The 9,370-nt window shown below is 36.9% G+C and overlaps 1 non-coding gene across 1 annotated transcript; it reads right to left on the reverse strand.

Moving 5' to 3' along the window:
- Positions 1-537: 537 nt before the first annotated feature.
- Trnaa-ggc (transfer RNA alanine (anticodon GGC)) lies at positions 538-609 on the reverse strand. Its single transcript has one exon. It is a non-coding gene; the product is annotated as a tRNA-Ala (tRNA).
- Positions 610-9,370: the final 8,761 nt, after the last annotated feature.

The following is a 9,370-nucleotide window of genomic DNA, read 5'->3' on the forward strand; positions in this document are numbered from 1 at the left end:
TGACTGATCATGTTGCCTATAGTTTTGGTTTAATGTCTTTATTAAACTCTACAGTCACGTTTTTTTTCATACTTTTCGACCCATGGTTCAAACATGGTTAGACATGGAGAAACTACGTCTGGTTTTAAGGTTCCTAGTTGACTACGGGACTAACTAAAAACAGGCAAACAACCTCTGTAAAGTATAACGATGCGCACGGAACACTAAATGCCTCGAGCTTTGACTCGGGCTTGGCCAATTATTTATTGTGGGACGTACCACATTATTACAATCTATAAATTGTATATACAGATTAATATTGACCGGGATATAGACCGTGATTACCTTTTGTATTATTTGTGAGCTCCCGATATTTTGACGCAGTTACATGCATCATGTTCACGGGTGACATACAAAACACAATACAAAAGGTAATCACGGTCTATATCCCGGTCAATATAAATCTAGTGAAACTAACCGTGAATCATTCAAAACTCTAAGTACCTATATATACAGATGTCAATCAAAATGAAAAAATCAACGATGATCAATCAACTCTGGTCAACGTGGGACTCGAACCCACATCCTTGGATTGCCGGTCCAATGCGTTACCAATTGCGCCAGCTGACCATCCGTCAATCAACGCGAATTTAGTCATTGCAACTGTGACGACGTCACTAGCGACATCTGCATATTAAGGTTCACAACCTTGACCACTGAACCGCCATTAAATTCGCCACTTTACCATGATTAAATTCGCGTTGATTGACGGATGGCGCAATTGGTAACGCATTGGACCGGCAATCCAAGGATGTGGGTTCGAGTCCCACGTTGACCAGAGTTGATCATCGTTGATTTTTTCATTGTGATTGACATCTGTATATACAATTTATAGATTGTAATAATGTGGTACGTCCCACAATAAATAATTGGACAAGCCCGAGTCAAAGCTCGAGACATTTAGTGTTCCGTGCGCACCGATAAAGAGCTCGTTGTAAGAATCTCAAATATATATATTTTTTAATTTTAGGATATACAGTTCAGAAGTTATTCAAGAAAGTAGGCAAAAAATGACCATTCCACCCTTTTATCTCCGAAACTACTGGGTCTAAAATTTTGAAAAAAATACACAAAATAGTTCTTTACCTACAGATCACAGGAAAACCTATTAGAAATGTGCAGTCAAGCGTGAGTCGGACTTAATTACTTAGTTTTTGATCCGACCCCTAGGGGTTTTTAAAGTCATTTAACTCACGTTTCACATAAAAAAATACATTGTTTAAATTGTTTAATGTACGGAACCCTTGGAACGCAAGGCCGACTCGCACTTGGCCGGTTTTTTCTATTACAGAATTTGTTTCACTTTCGCTCGATTGCCATTATACCTGTAAGGCCCACTTGCACCATCGGGGTTAACGGTTTAACCGCTTAACCCCGGTTTAGTGGGATGGTGCAACTGGGCCTAAGAGTTTCTAGTTGAGTATGGAGCTCAAAAAACAATGCTATTATTCTATTGTTTTCAATAAATTTTGTTTTCAACAAACTTTCGAGAAGAAGAGCCAACTGCAGTAGAAATTAACAAATGAAAGAGCCGCAAATGTTGTTTCAGTGGTGTTAGAACTCTCAAGGGTTAATTTTATGGGTGACGTAAAGAGCCGCAATTGTACCACCAAATAACCGAATGAGGCTCGCGAACCGCGGTTTGCAGACCCCTGGCATAGCCAATAATAATAAATGCAAACTATAGTTATTTACGATACAAGTGCGGAAAAGAGGAAATTCGAAACGAGTGGCGATAAATTAAAACACGACCGCAGGGAGTGTTTTAAATCGACACTAGTTGCGAATTACCTATTCGCACGTGTATCGTACGTTTTACACGAAAAGTGCTCTTTTACGCACTAGTGCGAGAAAGTAGCACCATATGTACTGTAAAGAGTGTTTAATGCTGCTGCAGCTATAACAGTTTATTTGAGTAGGTACATTGTTTGATTATAAAAAAAAAACTAACAGTTGAATAATTTATCAGTGTCGCAAGCGTCTGCAGGGCTAGGTAGGAGGCAATTTAAAAATTTGTCCTGAAGGCGTCGGTCGGGCGTCGTCTATACTCGTATTATGGGGGCAGGTAAGGTACCCATGCAGCGCCGCGTAGCGCTACGAACGTCTCGAACTGCTACGGCTCTACGGATGCTTTGTGTAGCACAACAACTGACAGTAATTTAAGTACGAGTATTTTGTCCTCTTTTGTCAGGAGGCCTGTCAGTGATTTTTCAATCATTTGTCGCAAAGTTCAAAGCAGTTATACTCGTAATTTTTTTAATGGAAATTTGGCGTTTATTTCCACACTTTGTCATTGCAAAGTCCGTGCAAAGTTAACTTGCTCCATATTCATTTCTATCACACCCAAGCAAATGGACTGAGATTATACTCAAGGTAACCAATCAGTTTGGCTAAATTGGATTCCCTATGGGTAACCAATGGGTATGGGTATGAGTATAGGTATGGGTATGGGTATGGGTATGAGTATGGGTATGGGTATGGGTATGGGTATGGGTATGGGTATGGGTATGGGTATGGGTATGGGTATGGGTATGGGTATGGGTATGGGTATGGGTATGGGTATGGGTATGGGTATGGGTATGGGTATGGGTATGGGTATGGGTATGGGTATGGGTATGGGTATGGGTATGGGTATGGGTATGGGTATGGGTATGGGTATGGGTATGGGTATGGGTATGGGTATGGGTATGCGTATAGGTATGGGTATGGGTATGGGCAGGTGGGTATGGGCGATCTCACCTCATGGAGGTCGATTCAAACTTACAAATTGATGTCGATTTCATCTTGCATTCATTTGCATCGGCATTGACGCCTTGCCCGTACATTGGTGCGAGTGAGTTGCGTTGCGCTACAGGTAATACCATATCGATAACAAACATAGAAAGTTCGAAAGCCTAGGCTTCATTATCTTTACCTATTCTGAAAATAACACCTAGCCAAATGTAGCACCAAACAGACGCCACAAACATATGAGTATAATATACTTGATATTAACAACAATTTCTTCAGACCTTACGCTATATTACAAATAAGTTTATGGAGAATTGGACTCGTCAGAATGAATCATATGAGCCCAATCTCGAGAGGTGTACTAGTAGCAAATGAAAAGTATTTATCTTCTGGCTCCATCATCAGTTCATCTCGATGGTACCAAATCATTGTATTGTCATCTGTAAGAGTTGCAATATTTTATTACATTGTTAGTTACAAGTGAAATTAATAAGTGTGTTAATTTCAAATAAGGCACGTCTATACGAACACTAAACTTCGCTACCTACTAAGTACATTCAAAAAGGTGTCTTATTAACTCTTCTCCTACTTCAATTGTCATTCCACACTGTATTTATTTGAAAGTAAAAACGATCATCTCTCCTCGTTGCTACATCTACGTTTCTTCCGCAGCGAGGCGGGGCGCCAAGCAGACTTGATTGGAAACCCTATTCCATATTTATTATGGGCCTATTTTGTCATGTTTATTGACGCGCCTGTCGGGTTCCGCTTACTGACTGGATATCCAGTTAATGCGCCAATCGTATTAACATTTCTTTTTATGTAACACTTCTAAGAATATTTGTTACAATTGGGTAAGTATCTTTATGTACATTTATGGAATTTGAAATATCGATATACTTCAAAGGAGGTTTTATAAAAAATTCTATCGGTCTACTTATGTAGGAAGATTTTGTATTTTGAATGATGTAATGCCTTTAATTATAGGGTGCGTTGGGATAAGATTGAAGGGTTTTTTAAGAGGGGTAAGATGATAAGTCGTCCGTAATGCTTTGGCATACGGTTTTTTTTGTCTTACCCTTCATAAAAAACCCTTCAATCTTACCCCAACGCATATCCTAATTTATTTAACCACAAAGTTCAAATTTAAGCTTTTGTTCAATTGAAAATGCTAAATCAGTTGTTAAATAATAATGATCTTATAAAGTAAGAGTAAGCCCTGCCGTATAATCTCTTTAAGTATCTCCGATATATTCAAGTTGCTCGGATGTTCAGGAAACACTTATTGTGAGGTGGAAACTCTATCAACAAGCGAGCAGCATGACTTGAAGCGATGCTGTGGCCAAGCATCGTCTGTGCGACCATCTACGTGTTACTAAGCCAGTTACTTGCCGTTCTACCAATTAAAACACTATACTCGTTTTTTTATGGCATTTGCATAACAGGTGTTTAAAACGGGGTATTTACCTTCCATTATAGAATATATATTATAGAAATAAATCTAAATCGTAAATACTTCATTTTAAATAGGCAGTTGTTATAATGTACAACATTTGTATTACTTTCATTCGAATCTGTACATAGTTATAACAATTCAAACGAAACAGGTATTGATATGATATACACTTATTGAAACAGAAACATGTAAGTTTTGGTGGTTTTCTAATATAAAGCGGCCAAGTGCGTGTCCAACCAAGCATAATGGAGAGGTCCGTATCCGTACCTTTATACGCTACAAAAAGTTATACAAGCAAAAGGGCGCCCTAAAATATAAGTAGTTAGTTTATTTAATTTTAATTTCTGGACTAAGTATGTAGCGAGTCACAAAATCACCTGGGTCATTCTCTGAGAATATGTCTAGAATATGTCTGCGGTTGCGCCTAATTGTCACGATTCTTTTCATACATTTCGTATGGGTCGCGGCAAGACAACAACAGACATATTGTTTGAGAATGACCCACGTTCCAAATTTCATTCAAATATACGAACATGACGATACTATCAGTGTTCCGTTTTATCATTTTGGCTATCGAACCCTAAAAATCAACTCAACTTAAAACGAAGTTTCGTTTTAAGTTAACTATTACCTACATACGTTGTAAAATAGCTAACATTTTGGTAGGTTTTTAGACACGCAAAACATACCCTAAACGTGCTTTATACCTACTTAGGTTATTGACAGTCAAAAGCCAATAAGGTAGTCGATAAAATAATTGAATGTGATAATTTAAATATCGAGGGAATAATTAAAATTATTTTATTAAATATTCTGTTTGATGTTAATTTAAGCGGAAATACTAAAAATATAATCTGAAATAGATGTAGCAATTTTAATAACAAAACTTCCGTGAGACACAGACAATATGTTAATAACGGGTCACTCAAACATGAAACATGTCGAGCGTTTTTCGACATAAAATACGTGAGTGACCCGTTATTAATATATTTAATATGAAATAGATGTCATAATATACGAAACAAAATCTTGGCCTCTTTTTCTTTCGTATTTGACATTTATTTCACTAAATACCTAAAAATGTACCTATGTTTAATGAGGTAGTTAAAAAATATAATTTGGCCGAAAATGGACTATAAGAAAATCTGGAAGCCCTTTAGGCTAAAGGTAGAAGATAGGTAAGACATGCACATAAAAATAACCAAAATGAGCACCCTCGTACTACTTAACAACTCGGCGGCAAGTGCACTGGCCGTGTAAATGCGTGCAGGCGCCGGAAGCGCTGTTAAAGGCATTATTACCCGGACGGTCGCGCCGCAAATAAATCGTCTACCGAGCGGCTCTTTCGATTATCCTCAAATCTTCATTACAGCGACGTATGCCTTGCCTGTCCGCTCGCGCCCGACCCTTGCACGTGAGACATGTGCATATTGTGCATTATGGAGCCATGGCGATTGAGTTTGCCTAGTTTTATACCCTCTAGCAAGCTATGAATGAGTACATTGTTCCTTTGCAGATGCAGATTTTTTGATATCAGTACTTTATTTTTAATATTTACAAAACTATTTAGAAAAAATAGTGAATAAAAGGGTAAAATAAAACGAAAACGTTGGTGTAAGAAAAGTTCCCAGAATTGTTATTTTTAATACATAATTTTATGGCTCCGAGCTCTAACCAATAGTTCAGGGCCGAAAATAATGGAAATGGAAACAAGTCGTCAAGTGGTTGTTACCCTTCCCTCTTTTTGTATCTCGATGTGCGTCTTTCATTCGTTTTAGAAAAACGCTTACATAACAACAAAACTGTTAATTCACAATAAAATCTTTAAAATATGTTGCTAGAACTGTAATTATGTTATCCTAGTATCCTACTTATATTTAAACTACAGTTTTACATGATACAACGCGCAAAATTGATCTGCTATTTTGAAATTATTTTATGAATGAAGATACCTAAAATCTTAGTAGGTAGGTACCTGCCTACGAGTATATCTTCACACTACGCGTTTTTATAAACCTACTTTACCTACCTACCCTTACCTACTTTACTTATGTACCAGCCATACTCTTTTGTCTTACATATGGATACTTTTGATGCGTAATCTCCCCCGCTACTGTTGATGCAGACTGCACTGACAAACATAAATACGGTGGAACGGCCAACGAAGTTGGAATACAGAAAACATTTTGCTCCTCGTTACTTAGTTTGAGTTACAAGTGCGTTTCGCATCAAAGCTTAATAGTTATTTTGCTCGAATGCTCGTATTACGGATTGAACATCGCAAGAAAATTTCACCCGACATGTTTCCAACTCTGCGGAGCAATGAAACTTAAGTTCAATAACAAACTTTTAATGAAACACTGTTAGTTGATCTCCGTACGCTGTTTTCATTAAAATTATTTTATTTAAAGCTTATTTTATTGACATGCACAGGCTCTTTGAATTTTAAAACTTACGCAGGTAGGGGACAATTTATCGTAATTATGATTACCAGTCCGCCGGACGATAACGGCCTGTCAGTTGTTCGGAACTGTAAAATTTTTGTTTTAACTGACAGGCTTAAATCGTCCGGCGGACTGATAATCAGTGGGCCCCTTAACTCATGTCAGGACGTGACAGATATAAGTACCAGAAAAGATAAGCCCATTATTATACCTGTAATGTAATCTGATTCGTACATAAAATACGAGTTTCGAACCACTTGCCGGTGTCTAATTGAGTTAAATAGACATTGAGTTTTGTTTTAATAATAAGGTTTCGAAGTTTTGATAGTCATGTATGTATGTAAATGAGAGGAAATATAGTCAACAATAAAAATGTTTATTTTTAAATATATATTAACTTGATTGTCTTGGTTAGCAGTATGGTAAGAAATTTTAAAATAACAGCTCCAATTCTCCTCAGATAAATGAGTCTTTTGATCCTTATGGGAGATACTAAAACAGTGTCTCTAAATTTTTCAACATTTACCTATCGCACCGATCTATTTCGTAAATTAGCTATGTTGCTCTATAAAGGTGTACCGAATGTAACAAAAAACTTCGGGTATATGGTTACATACAATCAAAGTAGGATCGAAATATCTCGTGATTAATATAAAACAATTATTGATATTTCCAAAATATATAAAAAATGGGGGTGCGATATTTACAGCCCTGAACGCGTCTTGGAAGTGGTTAGTGGTTGTAGGCGCTCGGCGCGCGGTAGCCAGTGGCCGGCGCGCCCACCGGATATTGATTTATATCGGCCATTCGAGCCCGGTTCCGGCTACAGCCTGATACACTGCCACATGCGCTTTGTGTTCCCCATTACTTTATAATTAAATGAAAAAGGCCAGAAGACACATTAGGCTCCTTATTAAAGCTGCTATTCAAAAGTTTTCGAACGGGTAGTGTTTACAAAGATACAAGTTACTACGTTACCAATCATTTATTCCTATATGCATAGAGTAACTTATACTAGAGCGGTACTGTCATAGTAAATTTTGTAACCCCAGTAAATTCACTGCCATCTGTCACACACTTTAAAACTAAAAATAAATATTTATAAAAATACGATAAAATGTATTTAAATATGGATAAATGATTTTTTTATTTGCATTAATTATTTTTATATGATTTTGACCCATGTTCTTTCACTGGTATGCGTTAAAATTATAAATAACAAACTCAACAGTCAACGCCCTCTATACGAGTGTAGGCCAAAACTAGTGGCGCCATCTGATCGAGAATCAAATTTTCGTGATTTTCGAGGCACTTTTTTTCCTTAGACTGTATCCATCTATTACGAAGTTATATCTACCATGTGACAGTTTCTTATATAGGTTCTAAGTAATACTCACAGACCTAAAATTTATGCTTACGCATAATACTACTGTTATCTAGTTTGCGTCGGAAACAGCGACATCTTTGAAGTAATTTGGACATCAAACTAAACAGGTAGGTATACTCTACGCAACAACGCAACCCAGCTTAAGTATTTTTTAGGTTTTACAATCAGGAAAACACAACTATTAAACTATTATACACATTTCTAAATATGCCACTATTACTCCTACATGTCAGAAAAAAAATCTTTTACAATAAATATATTTAATAGGTTATTTTATCATTTCTCAGCTCGTTAACACATTCATGGATAGCTCACTTCCAGTCAAAATTTTGCAAAAGACAACCAACAGTTTTGCGTTCAGTTTCAGTTCAGTTCAGTTCAAATAGATCATCTCAAGACAGGAAAGTGAAAACATAAGTTCCTAAAGTAACTTTATACCTACAATATTTAAAGCTTCGAAATAGTTTGACCTGCACGTGGGCGTCGGTGCAAGCTTGTTAAAGGGGTGCACCTATACTATGGTGAATACGAGTATTTATCCACAGTGAGCAGCTAAACAGGCCGCGCCGTGTTCATGAGTGGGGATAATAGGTAAATCCCAACAGTGTGGGAATCGTGTAATGCTCGCTAAACGTTTGATATGGTATGAATAACATCACAAGCCCGTTTCAAATGGATAAACCGCATACGGGGCCGTGCTTGCGAATCACTGTGAAGCTATATTTCTTTGCACAGCTTTGAAATGGATGTGGCAATGTACTTATACGTCAACAACTTAATGTTTTGCAATGAAAAGGTAGGTTTTAAAATGTGATTTTGCTCATTGCATGATTTGCGTGAGAAAAACTAGCTTTTTAATAAAATGCTACTTGTAATTTTCGAGATAAATGTTAACTCCGTCATAATCTATTTTAATATTTAACGTTACTTATTAAAGTTTGGAAAAAGCCTATCAAGATTTACAGCAGATTTTTCTTCAACAAATCCCAGTGGTCCGGAGTAAATAGTTATTTACGATACAAGTGCGGAAAAGAGGAAATTCGAAACGAGTGGTGATAAATTAAAACACGACCGCAGGGAGTATTTTAAATCGACACGAGTTGCGAATTACCTATTCGCACGTGTATCGTACAACGTTTTACAGTACATATGGCCCTTTAAACTTTCGACATATGCACGAAAAGTGCTCTTTTCCGCACTAGTGCGAGAAAGTAGCACCATATGTACTGTAAAAATATTTTAAAATTATAATTTATAATGCATAATATAATAAGATAAGATACAAAAACGAAATCACTAGTTTTTTGTTTTTTT

Source organism: Cydia strobilella, chromosome 5, assembly GCF_947568885.1.
Source record: "Cydia strobilella chromosome 5, ilCydStro3.1, whole genome shotgun sequence".
NCBI classification, from domain to species: Eukaryota; Metazoa; Arthropoda; class Insecta; order Lepidoptera; family Tortricidae; genus Cydia; species Cydia strobilella.